Source organism: Eschscholzia californica, unplaced genomic scaffold (assembly GCF_041429995.1).
Source record: "Eschscholzia californica isolate CP2 unplaced genomic scaffold, dmEscCali1.0.p SCAF_5, whole genome shotgun sequence".
Classification (NCBI taxonomy): domain Eukaryota; kingdom Viridiplantae; phylum Streptophyta; class Magnoliopsida; order Ranunculales; family Papaveraceae; genus Eschscholzia; species Eschscholzia californica.
In genome coordinates this window covers 17905646-17924120 of record NW_028238472.1, presented here as the reverse complement: position 1 = coordinate 17924120, position 18475 = coordinate 17905646, and positions in this window count along the sequence as shown.

The following is an 18475-nucleotide window of genomic DNA, read 5'->3' as shown; positions in this document are numbered from 1 at the left end:
AAAATATTTGTTACCAGGGTCACACGTGCTTGAAGCAATTCGATGACAAGACATGATACGCTCAAATGTATATCACACTTGAGGAATGTGTGAGAATTTAAATTTAACACTTGTATACTAGTGATGGCTAACTGTTAACAAGTGATTAATTGATTATTGTTTTTAGTTATCATTTGATCTTTTTTTTTCTATGATATAGGACAAAAGTTATCAATATCAAAGCTATCAATATCAAACCATACTAAATCTAAATTTTAAAGGTGGGTGAAGGTGAAGGTGAAGGCATATGCAATATGTTTATTTAGATCAAAATCATATAATATATTAGTTCAACAAAAAAAAAATCATATAATATATTACTCTGAAGTTCATAATATACATCAAAACGGACTACAAATTTTATAATAACCACAAAAAAATAGCTTCAAAACTCAGCAAAAACTCCAAAACTTGTTTCCACTATTCAACTAATATACCATATGATATTTAAGTTATGTAGTATTAGAACAACTTCCCGACTTTCGAAATGAACGTACAATTGATTTCGTAACGAAAACTATGATGCCTTATGTTCATTTCCTTTTGACTTGCAGAGTTAGCTTTAGATAATTCATCTCCCCTAACTCATATACCAACACTAGAATCACATTTTGATGTAACTGATTATTAGAAAAACAATACTTTAAAAACAATAATCATTTTGATGTAACTGATTATTAGAAAAACAATACTTTAGTTTAGATTAATAAAGATTGATGTGTCGGATTTGGGATGATTAAAAAAAGGTTTGTAAATCAAGGTAATAGAAAAGTAATATTTGTTAGAAAAAGGGGTAAGATTGGAAATGAAAACTAGTAGAGGGAATGGAGTGGACAAATGTTAAGAGCTGCTAGTTAGTTAGGCAATACGTCCCACTCATCGGAAGGTAGAGAGAATCGATATGGATGAACAAACAAATGAACAATTGGGTTGGCAACAACTACAGTTCCATGCCGTTACGATAAAGAATTCCCCTTTTTTGGTTTTTCGGATTATCAATATTGATTTTCGATCAAACTCATAGATAGTTTTTCATTTTATTTTATTAATGAGAATAGACTTTTAACTTTCTTATTTGATAAAATCAGAAGATAAATTTGAAAGAGTGTCTGAAACGATAACTTCATTGATAAAAGTCTAGGGTTATTTTCACACCAAATGTTAACTACATCATTTATCAAAAGCAAATTTAGTTGAGCAATTAGATGTTTTGCTTGATGATCTAGGAAAGAATCAAAATAACGAATTTGTTCAAGGTTTCTTCAGTTTCTTTCAAATTTTCCATCGATCTTTTGATCCACCAAGTGCCTGACCTATATTCCCCGCCTAAGCAATGGCTTGTGCACCCCGTTAAACATAGAGTTCTTTATATGTAGATACAATTCACTCGTAATTGAAGACGCTCATTTTGTTTATGACTATACCTTACCTATAATGCATTTTCAACAAAATTGACAATTGGTTGGTATGTTCTCAGGCTTCATCTGAGATTTTATACAGCTGCAATTGGTAGAATTACACTGTTAACACAATGCAAATTTATTTTCTTTTTAGGGAGGGTGCATTCAAATTTTTATACAAAATGGAGAGAGAGGAACAAGATTTGTATTTTTATCAAAGTTAATTTATACTCAAATTGAATAAAAAGTTTAAATTTGGCTAGTGTTTGGCACCACACCAATTTAAACATATATCAATCGGCATCAAAGGTCCTAAGCACTTCATTATAAACAAAATTTCTATAAAATTATGTTTGTACAAACGACCGACCAGTTGGTACATGCGAACAACATACACAAAGGATGATGAAAATTACTTAAATTGATACCATATGTTACTTCATTAGAAAGACTAAGACTTGAATCTCAGTATCCAAAAAATATCAAGATAGATATCTGTGTGGTAAGTTGAGCACAATTTTCGTTTATACGGAACCTATTGCCAACTCCAGAATAACACTCGTTATATCATATGAGAAGATTGTGCACTGATAGCTTTTTTGGGTGTACAAACATGATCGCGTAGACTCCAAAATGTTAGTCAGTCCAAACCGTTTTCAACATACAAATAAAGGCGACGAGAAGTTTGTGCCAAGAACGAGGACGAGCTTAAGTAATAAGTAAGGGCGCCTCTAGAGGCACCCTAAGAAGTGGGTGAGTGGATATGTAAAGCAACGGCTATATATTGCAACGGCAAAACTCACTTTTTCCACCATCCTACATCTTTTGGTTCTTTTTATCAGTCATAAGATAGGAATCTTCAAAGATTTCTCCTTGTTCTTTTCATTTGTTTTCATATTTTCTTGATAAAATAATATATAATAATATTAGTTGGTTAATTAATTGGTACCTAATCAAGCATGAATCTATTATTCCATACCTTATCTTGTAAGGGACATAATTTATAATAACACTTGGTGAATTAATGTGATATAAGATTATTAAGTCGACCGTTTGATCGATCATTTGTCATTGTTCCAAATTTGTGGACCACTTATTGGGATCTAACATTGAATAAAGTTTAGTTTACTAAAAGTAATTAATTTTGTGTTTGTTCACAACTCTAACTCCTGATTTTATATGGTCCCTTAATTGTCAGTTTCTTAGGTTGGTTTGTTGTTTTTTTCTCTTCTAGATTTACTTTTTTGTTAGTATTTTTTTCAGCCAGTTATTCTCTTTCTATTTTGTGTATATCCTCCTCTTTCAATCCAAATGAATAACACAGTAATGTGAAATAATTAAGTTAGCAAGAACAATGGTAGAAAAGATAGTAACTATTGATCTCTTTGAAGAGTACATATAGTAGTGTAGATTAGGGTTTGCATATGAAAGAACATATAAAGAATTTATAAATATATAAGGAAACACTAAATTTTAGGAACTAAGAGTAACAAGGAGATGGAGGGTAGCATGTTACCTGCTGACTTATTAAAGATTGCTTTGGAAGATAAAAATGGTATAATTAGAATCAGAAACAAGAAATAGTACCGTGAGAGTTAGGACATACTTTGTTTCCTTTGCTTGTTTTTTGCAGTTGTTAGTATTGTTTCCATTACTTTTATTTAGGGTCGGGACCTCCAACCCGTTTATTTATTGTAAGTGTCGGGCACATTAACCCGTTGACAAATTCAAATAAAAAGAGTAACAAGGATCTTTGTCTTCTTAACAAGGATCTTTGTCTTCTTCTCCTCTTGATAGGCAAGGAGGGTGTCAATAACATTGGGCGCCCTCGCGGTACATTATATAACAACCCCCTTCCCCAGGTTAGAGCAAGGGAAAAACTCTGAATCAAATCCAACTCGGATAACAATCGATGAAACCGGTTAGAACAAAGTAGCTTGGTGATAATATCGGGTACCTGATCAATGGGGCGAAGATTTTGAATAAGACCATAAGCAAGTTTATCACGAACGTTGAGGCAATCAATTCGATCTGCTTAATCCATTCATGAAAACTAGATTGGAAGCAATACAGATAGCAGTCTGATTGTCACAAAACACTTTAAAGGGTTCTGGATATTCAAAGCAAATGATCTGTAACAAGTATTTCGACCATTGGAACTCAACAGTCAGAGAAGCAAGTGCATAATATTCTGCTTCAACAGAAGACTGTGAAATGTCGGTTGTTTCCTGGAACGACAAGGCAATGAACTCGTACCAAGCATGGTAAGATATCCAATGATGAAATGACAAGTGAGGGGAACTGACCCGATCAGACTCGGTGAACTCCAAAAGATTCAGAAAACAAGGAGGATCTCGCGATCGAGAGTACCTTGCAGATTGGTGAAATTCGAGTAGTTGCATCTGTATGTGATGATGTCAAAATTTTGCTTTTAGGAATCATTCAGGATAAAGAGATTGTTGCTTTTAATCTTGAACTGCTCTTCACGAACTGGGAACGAAACCTGCATAGAACTTGAAAACTTCCCGATGCTCAAGTCAATAAGGGGATCTTGTAGTTAAACTAATTGAGTATGAAGTTCCGAGTTTAGAGATTGGACCTTCGATCTGTTTCTCGCTCGAGCTTTTGCTTACTTCGTTTAGGGTGAACATGTTGCTTTGTATAGGCTCGTTAACCAATTGTTCATAGGCGGTTGTGTTGAGGCGACGTAGATCCGTCGTATTTAGTTGAACCTACTATTTCATAGTCGTAAGGGATTTAACTTTCTCATTCGGGTTTATCCCGTATATTTAATAATCATTATGTTTTCTTGCTCAAGGATATTTTGTATTTTTGATATATCGTATCGCCGATCTTGTAGATTTTGTAGGAATAGTTTCTCCCCGGGGGATCCTTAAGTTTCAAGTTATTTAAATACTTAAGATATTTAATTTCTGCCCACGATCTTCGTGTATGATTCGAGCTTAGGTTGGGAAAGTATAAGACACGCTTCTACCCCCATGTTACGGGATTAAGGTGTCGACCCCACTTCCGCAGACCTTCTTTACTTTTTCAAAATTCAAGGCAAACCCGATTTTGATTATATTAGAGACAAAGTAGACCTTATGTGCCTAGGACACTCATACCGACCCCCCAATTCTGGCTTGAGTAGCAGAACTCATTCAGATTCACCTCCTTGGTGACTTGACATGCATTGACCTGTTGGATTTTTGGTCAATGCTTAACTTATTGACCTGGTCAACTTATTTTTTCTCTTTCCTCCCTCCCTATAAGACTACCACCACCATTTCCTTCACCATCTTCATATCTCTTTTTAGATTGAGACCCCATTGAACTGAAATGGGCTTCATTATCTGAAATCCTATAGAACCACGGGGTCCGGTATATTAAAAGATAGTGGGAGAGTGAAAGAGGGAAAGAGAAAGACAAAAAAAGTGAGAGAGAAAGAGAGCGAGATGAAGATGGTAAGGAAATGGTGGTGGTGAGAGGGAGTAGAGAAAAATGAAGAAGAGGAAAATTGAAATATTCTTATTTGTAAGTTAAAAGTCGTTCACAGAAGGTCGTTGGCCAGTAACATTTTCCAACGAGATGACAAAGAGGAAAACTTTTTAAAATGAAATGATAAAATTGCGAAGAAAATAGCAACGGTTAAGTTTGACTGCCGGAACAATGATATTGTGAGCAAACCTGAAACTTGGATAGATATGGAGGTCAAATTTGCCATTAGTTACACACAGGGGGCAAAATTGAAATTAACCCTAATTCTATGATTGAGGTTGACAATTATTATAAATGTGGTGGGACCTAACAAACCAACGTCTTTGGATGTTCTAACGGTATCTTCACTCCATTAATACCAAACTTCCCAACCTAAAATAGACGTTTGTTCTACTTCCACCAGCATCCATGAGGCTATTGAGCCATGAACATTTTGTGCAAGGTAAGTAAGTGTTATAAGCACACTAAGTTTTTACAAGTTCTATATCCAGATAAAGGCACATTCCTACATTTAGATTTTCCTAAGCCTTCATACTTTACTTGCACGTAAGATGAAGTAAATGTTACTTGCATGTATACTTTATACTATAAGATGAAGTAAATGTTGTCGTCGCTATGTTTCACTCCCTGACTACCTCTCTCTCATCTTCCCTACCACCATCATCAACAACTTCTCCATCGTTGACCACCACCATTTTCATCTTTATTAGCACCACCATCATCCCCTCTTCATCACCACCATTCTACAAAAAAGAAACTGACCTTCCCTGAGAGAAAGGGTTGCATCCCTTTTTTTATTTAAAGGTGATGAAGACTGAGAGGGGCTGCAGGAAGGATGATGATAAAGGTGGTGGTGGTGGTTGTCATATTTTTTATATTTTTTTCGAATATGGACTACGATATACGTTAGTCATTTCATGGCGTTGATGCATCATCAAGATGTGATAAATACGATACTACATAAGTTAAACTGAGAATGAAAGAGGCTTAAATCCACACAACATACTGAAGAGCCCTAATGCCCGACAACATACCAAAGAGCCCTAATGCCCGACAAACTTACTATGTATACCTTTAATAACTCAAATTCAATTACCATGTATTTCACCTCCTCTTGGAATCGAACCTAGGACCTCCACGGTTTTTGGATTTATGTCAACACTATCAACCACTCGGGCATTTGTCATATGAGAAGTTTTATAGGGGCCTCCAATAAGTGTTATACGCGCCTTCTTACTTCACAAACTCTCTTCAATTTGCCTTGAGGGAGGCCCCTACAACACTTATAGGGGTCCCCTTTAAAACTACCCTTGTCATATTCATGCGTGTGATTTTTGTCTATAGGGTTGGGACAATTGATTTGTCCAAGTCAATGGACCAAGTGTAGTATGAAGGTGTGTTACCAGGGTGCTTATATAACTTCCCAAATTGTTATGACTAAAGACACATTTTTATAGGGCGCATCAGGACTGGGGGTGAGGAATTCTATAGGCGCTCCATTCTCCTATAAGAAAGTGTTGAAGAATATGAGTTTTATAGAGGGTACACACCTCCTTCTGTAACTTGGCCAGAAGATTTAAACCAAGTCTTTTTTTAGGTCCACGTCCACAAAAAGGGAAAAAGAAAAGATGAAGGATATGAATAGCCACTGACATGGGCGAACCAGGATTTCATTCTAGACGGGGCTAGCTTAACTCACTTAAAAGTAATTTTTTGCTTAAAAATGCCTATGGACTATTCGGATTCTATGCAAGACAATTTTGTGAGAGAAACTTTGACCAAGTCAAGTGAAATGTGAGTATGATAAGTAAAACCGGTATATCAAGTTCGGTGGGCTCAGATCAAAACAAATTTGTGTCATGGAAAGATGGTCCAAGTTTAGGGACCCTCTATAGGCACCTCCAACCACTTAAAGGCTCACTGGGGCGCATTGGACTTCTATAATTTGTTAAGGGTGCTTCTAAAGGCACCTGGCCAAAAGGCTGTTAGCATCCAAGAAATTTGTTGACTCGCGTCAACGACTTTTGACCGATTTCTCTATAAGCACCAATTTTTAATGTGGGTGACGTTCACCTTCATTTGCTTACTAAAATTTTCTTGTTATATATCCAACTGTCATTATTCACCAAAACAAAAATTATTTAATCTCAACCGCACCTCATCTAACTCTATCAAACTCAAACCACACACCACTTAACTTAACCATGGTTAATTATTTTAAGCCCACCTTATCCTCTCTGGATCGTCTCTCTCCCGAACAAGGAAAACACCTCTCTATCGCTCTCTAAAAACTTTCTCCTTTTGATCTAAAAGCTTCCGTCAATGGCGACTCCATAGATCTTGCTTTCTCTCTCTAGAATTATCAGCCCATGTAACTGTAGTAGATCGTTTTTGACTTGACTTTTAGTTGTAGTAGTAGCTGGTGGTGGTGGTGGTGGTGGTGGTGGGGGAAGAAGAAGAAGCTGGTTTTAATGGCGTATTCATTTCCTGAAGAGGTATTAAACATCTATTTTCGTTTGTTCAATCAGATAAAGATCGAAACTCAATTTCTCTTGTGTGTAAATCTTGGTATGCGATTGAGAGATGGTGTAGAAAGAAGATCTTTATTGGAAAACTTATGATGTTAACCCTAGAAATTTATTTGGAAGGTTTTCTGATTTTCGATCTATTTTTCATCATTTGAGAATTCCTCGTCGGCATCATCTCCCTGATCCGAACCCTCAATCGATAATCTTGACAAGTACATACCCATATGATTATCTTGACCAACATCCTCATCCCCAAAATAATTTGCATCATCAATTTCACCATTAGAAGAATTTGACATCTTTGTTCTCTGTGGATTGAAATACTCACGGATTGACCAATCCGTGAGTACGTGAAGAGAAACGGATTAGCCAATCCGTGAGTATGTGAAGAGTAAGGGATTGGCTAATCCGTGACTTAATAGAAATGGGTGGATTGGTCCAGCCCGTTTTAGGGCATCGTTTTTTTGTCCGAAATTTTGGTTGGATTTTGTGAGAGATGGATGGTATGTTTAGGGTTAACTCCACTTCACCGGTGCCAACATAGTTGGACGGTGCTAATAGAGAAAGGAGCGGTTGGGCTTGGTGCTAACAGAGATGGATGCTAACAGCTATTTAGCCTGGTGCCTTTAGAAGCACCGACGAAATTTGGGCTCATATCTCTCGCATTGTAGGACTTATGGATTAGTCCACTTTCTGTGAAGGCATCACCGATATCAAATGCATTAAACTAATTAAAATGTTTGGCAAGACTGTTAGCGACGCAAACTAAACATGCGAAATTTGATGTTTTACTCGTTTTTAAAAAGAGATAAATAAGCATGAACAAAATATTTTAGTCATGTCTTGAAAAGAGAATAAACTTTCAAAGTGAAGCACGACTAGTCGTTCGAAACCTTCTTCGGAGCCCAATGAAGATAACGATTAAATCATACTTCATAATTAAGATTAATACTAATCTTCGTTTATTGTATGAATTAGATAATTTATTATAATTTTCATCTTCATCATGTGAACAATAAAACGTGCTAACCGTTAAATTGACTGTTTTTATCATCGTCCTCCTCGGCCCCCCTGGCCCCCTCCCTTCCTCCCCCAACCCAACCACGTTTCTCATTGTACGGATTTCCATTAATTTAATCCCCAAGATTCCGATCTCTATCACAACCATAGAAAATTGAAAATTCCAAAGAGAGAGAGAGAGAGAGAGACTCCCCACACTTATTACCTGAGCTACCCCTGCAAATGCTTGTCAAGCATCCAACCTCAACTCTCTTTGTATTGGCCCACCATATATATATTGATTAGTGATTTTTGTTTTTGGGTCACCCAAATGTTATAGGTGTTGGGAAATGGTCACACTTCAATGACGGTCGTATTGTGGGGACATTTCGTACAAATCAATCGAAGTATTTGACTCAATTATCTTTGACATTGTTACTATTAAAACTTTGTTAAAATCATTTTGACTTCGTTTGTTAAATTTGAATCACTTCTTCTGATTGGTAGCTAAGTTTGTACCTCAATAACTGGTAATTCAATTTACCCCTCTAAATGACATTTTTCATGAGAGTTAAATTAGGATAGTATCTTCGTGCTTGGTGCAAAAAATGTCATTCTTTGGTCACTCTAACCATCTTTTTTTTTGCCTCTATCTATATTAGTAGAAACTAGTTTATAGAGAAACTCTAAAGGATGTTAGAGTCATACACTCAACTAAGCACTTGCAGATGTTTCTTTCAAAGTAATTCAAGTCATCTTCCGGAGTTGTTGCTTCATTCACGACCTTTTGCTTTTCTTATGTTCATGTTAGTTCTCGTTTTGTTATGCTTTCACCCATGACAAATATAGCTTTCCAGAATGGCTTCTTTCTAATGATTTCTCTCTCCCCATCTTTTTCTTGTTCTTCGCTTTCCTTCTGTCTCTCCTCCCTCTTATTCTTATTTCTCCAGTGAAAATTACAAGTATATGAGTTAAATTTGAGTTTACGAAAAATAAGACTAAAAAGAAAATTAATCTTAATGTAGGGGTCTCAAAGGAAACTAGCGCTAAATAAAAAAAGACGTTGGCACTTAATCAACCTTTTTTGTCATGGGGAATCTCTTTAATTTCTTTATACGCTTTAAAAATCTTTCTAGACTAATTTACAGATATGTCTCCACTTTCGCTACAAATCAAAGTACCTAAATCACCATTCCTTCTCAATATTTTTATCCATTAGAGTAGAAATATTTTTATCCATTAGATTAGAAACAAGTATTCGGGTAAGAACATCCAATGGCTACAGAAATCCATTACTACCAAAGATATCAATCTCATCAATTGTTAATTAAAAGTCCCATAAAAGCAGCGCCCTTGAGCTTGGTGCATACTTAAAAGTGGTGATTATTAAAGTGTTTAAGGCGATTTTAAAGGCGTAATCCAAGGTTATTATTTAATCTAATCCAGAGAGTAGAAAAAAATTTGTGTAAATTAAAAGATTTGAAAAGTTAAAGAATTTGTTAAAGAAAGGAATTGAGGGAGATGATGAGTAATATGAAGTTGGAAAAAGGGAAACAAGTGTTGAAGGTGTCGGGATAAACATGACAGCTAATATTTAATGGGTTTTAATTAGTCAACAAAAGCAGATTAGGTCATTACTTAAACTACAATTTATTTGCATGTGATATGGAATCCAACTCTCACTCTCTCTAAATGGGTCTATTCTTAAACTTGTTCTTTATTTCTAGTACCAAGAGTTGCCAACCTATAAAAGAATCTCTCTCATAATCCTTATCATCTTCCTTTTTAACTTAATCTCTACTATCTGATGTAACTTGATTTTTGGTCCATCCTTTGTGTTTGGATGATCGTTTTGTCTACTCTTAACTTCGTATTGTACATCTCTTTTTATCAATGAAGTTATCAGTTCCAAAAAAACTTAATCTCTACTTTAATCACCTATTAAGTAATTCTATTGATATTACAAAGTTACCATAGTTATACAACAAAGCGTATGTACATTGTCAAGATGGTTTCTAACTATTTAGAAACAGGACCGTGCCTAAGAATTTCGGGGCCCCGTGCCGAATTTGATTGTAGGCCTTTCGAACGACAAAAAACTAGCAAAAATCGAACCAAATGCTAGATAATCTACCAGTAGATAGATGAAAACTATAGATGAATCCAAATGCATTTTGAAGAAAATAGTCGTAGAAAAAAATCTATCTTTTGCTATCATTTTTATAAGAGATTTGCGAACGAAAAATATTTTTTATTCTATCTTATTATACTTATAACTACATTTAATATAATGAAGTTCTAAATTTTCGTAAATGTTGGATCTTAAAAAAAATTTACCTATTATTAGAATTTTATTGCTTAAAATCACATTAGATAATACAAGAGTTATAATATTTATTAAAAAAATACTTATATAAATTTACCTCTTGTTAGGATTTTATAAAAAATTAAGATTTCTATTGCTTAGAATCTCACATTAGATAATGTAGTTAAGAAAAAGTGTAACAGAGCAAAACTAAAGGTTGATTTAACGATATTACTCTTTAACCTCATAAAACCACCCAAAAATCAAAAATGAAAAAATTGACGTGGATGTGGCTCGAACCTGGGTCTATTGGGTGAGAACTCACGCACATGACCAGCCGAGCTGGTATACGTTATATGTTTAACATACAATCTTTACGTTTAATATACGATAATTACATCAACCTTTTTATCAATTGGGCGCTTTGGTGGTGGGGGGCCCTGTGCGGGTGCCCTGCCCGCACCCCCCACCACACGGCCCTGTTTAGAAATCAAGAAATTGGGCCGGAGGCCCAATTTCTTGTATTTTTTTGTCAAAAAGACAACACATCTTTTTGACTTAGCTAGGCCCCAAGTAAGTTATAAAATTAGGCTTGAAGGACATTTTTAAAGGCACCAACTTTTTAAGAGTCAAAAGTACCCTTCATTTAATTAGAAATACCTAGTAATAATCTAACTAATAAATCAGGAACTTGAGTTTTTCTCATGAAAGAACCGAGTTGGATTGTCGACGCCGATTAAAATTTCTGGGGTTTGAATCGATTTTGGCTATAAGATAGGTTGATGTTTTTAGGTTTTGGTGATTTAATCTATTTGCTTGTTGTTTGAAGAGGCTTTTAAGGGGTTTGATTTAGTTTTTGGTTCTAAATTCTAGAGAGAGAAAGTTTTATATACTTTCAATGGAAGGAGAATTTGATAGTGTTTCAAGGTATAATCCAACTTCTTCATTGCTTTATTTTCATTGAGTTATGAATGATGGATGACAATTTGTTAGTTTTGATGTTTATGTTCAAACTTATTTGTTGGATTTATATGGAAGTTGTGAAAGTATAGTTGATGCAAGAAATGTGTTTGATAAAATGCTTGAAAGAGATGTTGTTGCTTGGAATGCAACGTTAGTTGGTTATACAAGATGTAGGTTGGTTGAAATAGCTATAAAGTTGTTAGATGAAATGCTTGTAAGAAATATTTTTTTCTTGGACAATCATGATTGGTATTTATGTTCAAATTGAGAATTTCATGAAAGCTTTGGAAGTTTTTCGAAGAAAAGTAAAATGATGGTGCTAGAGCTTATAAAATGACTATTATGAATTTGTAGGGGTTTTAGCTAGTTTTTCGATACAACATTCTATTAGACGAAATATAATAATTTGTAACAAATTTCATGTTAAATCAATTCAAAAACTAATTTGCAAACCATTTGCATGGCATTGCAAGGTGTTTGCAAGGCTCTGCAAGGTGTTTGCAAGGCTCTGCAAGGTATTTGCAAAGCTTTGCAAGGCTCTGCAAGGTCTTCGCAAGGTTGTGCAAGGTATTTGCAAAAGTCATGCAAGGTGTTCGCAAGGCTCTGCAAAGTTTTTGCAAGGCTCTGAAAGGTGTTCGCAAGACTCTGCAATTTGTTTGCAAGGCTATCCAAGGTGTTTGCAAAAACCATGCAAGGTGTTTGCAAGGCTCTGCAAGGTGTTTGCAAGGCTTTCCAAGGCAGTGCAAAGTGTTTGCAAGGCAGTGCAAGGTGTTTGCAAGGTATTTTCTTAGACCAGGGTTAGGTTGGTCTTTTTACTGAAATTGAAAATTACATAATTGCCATCAGGGAGGTGAAGCCTAAAAAACTTTGATGAATCCTTTTTAACCAAAATCATAATTTCTTAGGGAGTTTTGGCCAAATTCTCCTTTAGAAATTACGAAAATGATATATATATATATATATATATATATATATATATATATAAATTGAAAGGGGAAACAACTTCTATAGTAAAAGAGTATTTCCATAAATTTGTCTTAGATTATTGTTGTATCAATAAACTTTTTTCATTACATAACGTCTTGTTGCATTCAAACAACTGTTTGCTCAGTTGGTTGTGCATCTACTCGGAAAACTCAGAGGTCATACGTACGATTCACTGTCCAAATTGAAATTCGTCATTCATTGACTTGTGTTAATAAGATATTCACAAAATAAGTGAAATAGTAAATAGGCTTTAAGCCCGATAGAATTTTCTAAAAGGTCCTTATATATTAGTTTTAGGTATCATTTGACAAATCAAAATAGAAGCTAGTAGAAGTTCTTTTGCTATAATATAGCAAAAAACTATCAAAAATATATTTGGCAGAATAATTACCTACAAGTTTAAAAAAGTTTGTGTGTAACGTTTTCTAATTTTAAATCTTCTTTTCTCGTGGAGATATTCAAGTTTGATTAAATTATGGTTTTGATAATAATTGGAGTGGTGGTCTAGGTGCAGTGGTGGAGGTGGTGGTAGACATGGTCATGAGGTTGTGATCAAGGTGATGGTAGTTTTCTATTAGGGGTAGAGATATAGTTCTAATTAGCGTGGTAATACAAGTAATATTGAAATCGTGGCGCGCTTCTTGCAAATTATATATCAGAAGTACACCACATTTAAAAAGGGGTAATTTAAAAAACAAAATTTAGGTTAACATGTGGTTAAATAAGATTTAGGAGTTTGTCAACTTGGTAAATTTGTTATTACTGAGAGGTCTATCCATTTAATGGTATTTGAAGTTAATCAGTCGAGGCCATCTTGGTAAAAGACACCTTTTGTATTAATTTTCTCTCACGTTCCAATAGTGCACATACACGCTTTGGGCCTCAAATAATCAAGGGCCTCATGCTTCCTATTTCATATGTAACTTTCAAAAAACTAATTATAATTTAAATCAATTTCAAACATAATTTAAAGCGTAGCTTAGTGATAAAGAGTTTAGATCTTGGATAAACGGTCAGGGATTCGATTCCTACCCTTTGCATTGCTAAAATTCTATTTAATTTTTTTCTAATAACCATTTCGCTTGGGACCTCCGATATACTTGGGCCGGCCCTGCATGGGTCACATATTAACTAAATATTCCAAAGAGAGGATAAATCTAAGGCCCAAAAAAGGAGCTCAAATACGAAATCCAACCCAATAGGATATCTAAAAAAAAAACCAAAAAATGATTTTACCTTCCTATCCACCCAAAAGAAATACTTACCTCTTATGTCCCTCACCCATTTCCCGCCCAAACATCCTTCCTCTCTGTCATTGCGTCAGCCAAACACATGCCTCTCTCTTTCTCTCTCTAGTCTGAGTGATTAGACACTAAAACCCTAAGACTCTCTCTCTCTCTCTCTCTTCATTCAAAACGTCCTTCCTCTCAAAACGCTCTCTCTCTCTACAGCCTTGATTAAAAACTAAAACCCTCTCTATCTCTCTTCATTCAAAATGTTTTGGTGCCTCTCTCTCTCTATCTCGATCAAACGAAGCCAAATCTGGTGATTCTCTCTTGTTCGAGCATCTTGATCTTCTCATCTCTCTCTCTCTATTTCGCTATCTTTCAAAAAGCAACTTGATCTTTTCATCTCTCTCTCTATTTCGCTCTCTTTCAACAGATCCGGTGATTCTCTCTCTTGTTCGAGCATCATCAAACCCTAATTTCTGTTCGTCAGAGTTTAACACACAGGTACGTCTCTGTTCTTTCTCTAAATCTTCTTCCTCTCTGTTGTTGGTCAAGTTTTAGGGTTGTTTGTTTGGGTTGTTTTCAAAAAATTAGGGTTTCGTCTTTCAGATTTAGTATTTTGATCTTGATTTTTGGGGTTTAACCTGCTCTAAAGTTGTTGTTCTTCGTGATTGTTGTCGACATTTTGGTTTGTGATAAAATATTTATGGATCTTGTTTGTGATTTCGGAAGCATGCATCTTCACAGAAGGTAATTTTGGGGTTTATGGTTCTTCATCTAGTTTCTAGGTTAGGTTTGTTGTAACATTTTGGGTTGTGATCAGAAAATTAGGTTTCTGTGGAGACATTTAGTACTTTGTTTTCGATTTTTGGGTGTTTGTCTTTCTTGATGAAATGAATGGTTTGTTTTAAAATTCTTGGTTGTGTTAAAGATATTAGGGTTATGTTGAGACATTTTGGGTTCTGTTCTTGGTAAATATTGGAGAGCTTTTTTTTTAGAAAAAAAAAAAAATTTGGTTGGGTGTTGATGCATTTTTTGGGTTTTACCTCCTGAAACTTGATATGATGTAACACCTTGGTCAAGTTTTAGGGTTTTTGGTGGTGAAATTATGAGTTTGTTTTGACATTTCGGGTTGTTTTCAAAAGATTAGGGTTTCGTTTCACACCTTTAGTACTTTGATTCTGATTTTTGGGGTTTAACTTGCTCTTAAGTTGTTCTTCGTGATTGTTGAAAACATTTTGGTTTGTGATAAAACATTTATGGATTTTGTTTTTGATTTCGGAATCATGCATCTTCACAGAAGGTAATTTTGGGGTTTATGGTTCTTCATCAAGTTTTTAGGTTAGGTTTGTTGATGAAATTATGGGTTTGTTGTTACATTTTGGGTTGTGATCAGAAAATTAGGTTTCTGTGGAGACATTTAGTACTTTGTTTTCGATTTTTGGTTGTTTGTCTTTGTTGATGAAATGAATGGGTTGTTTTAGAATTCTGGGTTCTGTTAAAGAAATTAGGGTTATGTTGAGACATTTTGGGTTCTGTTCTAGGTAAATATTGGAGACATTTTGTTTTTTTATAAAAAATTTTGTTGAGTGTTGATGCATTTGGTGGTTTTTACCCCTGAAAATTGATATGTTGTAACATTTTGGGTTGTGTAGAAACATTTTTGGTTTGTTTCAAACATGTGGGGGTGTCTTACAAACATTTCAATTTGTGCAGAAAACATATAAAATATAGTGAAGAGCCAACCACCGCTGGGCCTAGTAAAAAAGGCAAGAAAATGATGAATGTGACATCATCACAGACAAAGGTATGATATTCTATAAATATTTCAAATAATTTTTAAGCATTTTACGTAATTGCGAGACATTTTGGAGTTTGTCCTCTCTGTATTTTTTGTAGTCTCGCATTTCGTATAATGTTTTGGCATAATTGCTAGTGTGTTGTCATTCTGTAAAATGGTGCTTCACTTATTCCTACTCTTATTCCTAGGGTTTTGTGAAAAGTTCTGAAAACCATTGGCATCAGCTTACAGTGTTGTAACATTTGTAGTCGTGTTGGACCATTTTGCTGAATGATCTAACATATCTATTATTGTATGTTTGAAGCATCGATATGCGACATCCAAATCGAAAGAGCAGATGGTGGAGGCTCAACGTACAGAGCCAAGGGAGCAAAAGAAGAAAAATTCTTGAAATAACAAATGTAATTTGAAAGCAGTTCACAAGGTAGCAAGGGACAATTTGGAAGCATTTGTAGTCCAGTTTTTGTTCTCTGGAATGTTGATGAAATGAATGGGTTGTTTTAACCTTTTGGTTTGTGTTCCAGAAATTGGGGTTATGTTGAGACATTTAGTACTTTGTTTATGATTTTTGAGAGTTTTACTTGATTATTACAGTGATGTTATTGTTCAATGTGGCAGACAATTTGGTTCAATGTGGCAGACAATTTGGTTTATGTTTTAACATTTAGTGGAGTGTTGATGGATTTTGTGGTTATTAATGAGTAAAAATTGATATGTTTTCGACATTTTGGGTTGTGTAGAAATGTTTTGTGCAAAACATTTAAAAAGGAGAAGCAGCAGCAGCAAGACAATAGGCTGTACAAAGAGCTAGCTCTAGAAAGAGGGCTAGTGAAGAGACAACAACTGCAGGGCCTAGTAAAAAAGGCAAAAAAATATTAAAGGTGATTGAATTACAGACCAAGGTAAGATGCATTCCTAAACATTTTGCATAATGTTTAGGAATGCATAGGAAATGACATAAGGTTCTGTGAAAAAAGTTGAAATTTGGGAAAAATAGTGGCATCAGATTTTTGAAATGTCCTCTCAATATTGTGGTCTAGCATTAAGTATAATATTTACGCATTATTGGTAGTGTCCCGGCATTTTGGAAAATGTTGTCTACATTGCAGAAATTGTTCCTCAAACATTATGTATAATGTAGCATGCAAGTTACCTAATCTTCATCCATTTCTAACATTATTATGAATGTAATCTACTGTTTTGCCTTTGTTTTGGATGAAAAAGAAATCTACAAAAGAATAGTTAACCACATAAGTATCCATTCTTTCAACATTTTTCGGAATGTGTAAAGAAATAAACAAAATGGGAAGACACAACCAAAGATATATAGACATATTGAGGAATGTTGATAACATTATATGATTAAGAGAAATAAATATCATTTTTGTTTAAGAAAATATATCAAGGCACAATCCATTCGTTCAACATTTTTCAGAATGTCTACTTGCAAACGCCGGCAAGAGCATGTAAGAGTGGAATAAACTTCAAAAATAAGTGGACCTGCCTCGACGTAACTCACGTCTCGGCAACTTTGAATTTCCCATCCTGAACATAATTAATGGAGGGGCAAAGAAATGTATTCCATCCAATAGCGGCGTCATCTTGTTCATAATCTTCTGTCGAATGACATCCAAGAGTGTTGTTACAACATCTAGATGAATGTCACGCCATTATATGGAATGTTTAGTTTGTCTGGGTAGTGGCCAAACAATTTAACAAATGTTAAGGCAAATTCGGAAATGTTACACAACGGCGGAGTATGTCCGTTTCAAAATCAAAAGTTCTCTCATCAGCGGAGAAGTGTAGGTATTTTAAATTGAATTCTGCTTTGGAATTTAACAAATGTTTGGGCACTACTTAAAATGCTTAGAAAACGTTAGACTGATCTGAACATCTTTAATACAAAATTGTGGTGAACATTTTTCAAAATGTTCACGCATCCTTTAAAATGTTAACACAAATTGTAAAGCGTTTTTAACAAAATGAGAACTAGTTGCTACTGTTAACATAACTGTACGGAATAGTGTTAACACATCCCGTAAAATGTTTAGACAAACTGTAAAGTGTTGCTTACAAAACAAGAAGTGGTTGCTAATGTTAACAAATCTGTACGGAACAACAATGAAAACACCATGAAAATACCCTAAAACCAAGAACAACCTCACCAATGGAGCTTCAAATAAGTAGATCTACAAATCTATATATTTAACTCTCTACAAAACTATGAAAACACCATGAAAACACCCTAAAACCATATTTGAAGTTTTTTTTAACCTCCATTAAAGAAGATGATGATTGAAGATAAAAGATGATGAAGGTTGCTCAAACGAAGAAGATGATGAAGGTCGCTCAAACGTGAAAAGGGTTTGTGTCTCGGTTTATTTAGATAGGGAAAGGTGAAAAAGATTGAATATGGCGATAAACGAAGATGGTGATTCAAGATGATGATTGAAGATGATGATTGAAGATGATGATTGAAGAAGACGATGACTGTAGAGAGATGAAGGTGGAAAAGTTTGAATATGGTCGGTGAGGTTCGAGAGAGAAAAGAGGGTTTGGGTTTGTGTTTCGGTTTCGGTTTAGGTAGAGAGAGAAAGTGAAGATGATGATTGAAGAAGATGATGACTGTAGAGAGATGAAGATGATGATTGAAGAAGATGATGGTCAGTGAGGTTCGCTTTTAATATGGTAGAGAGAGAAAGTGAAAACAGATTATGGAGAGAGAA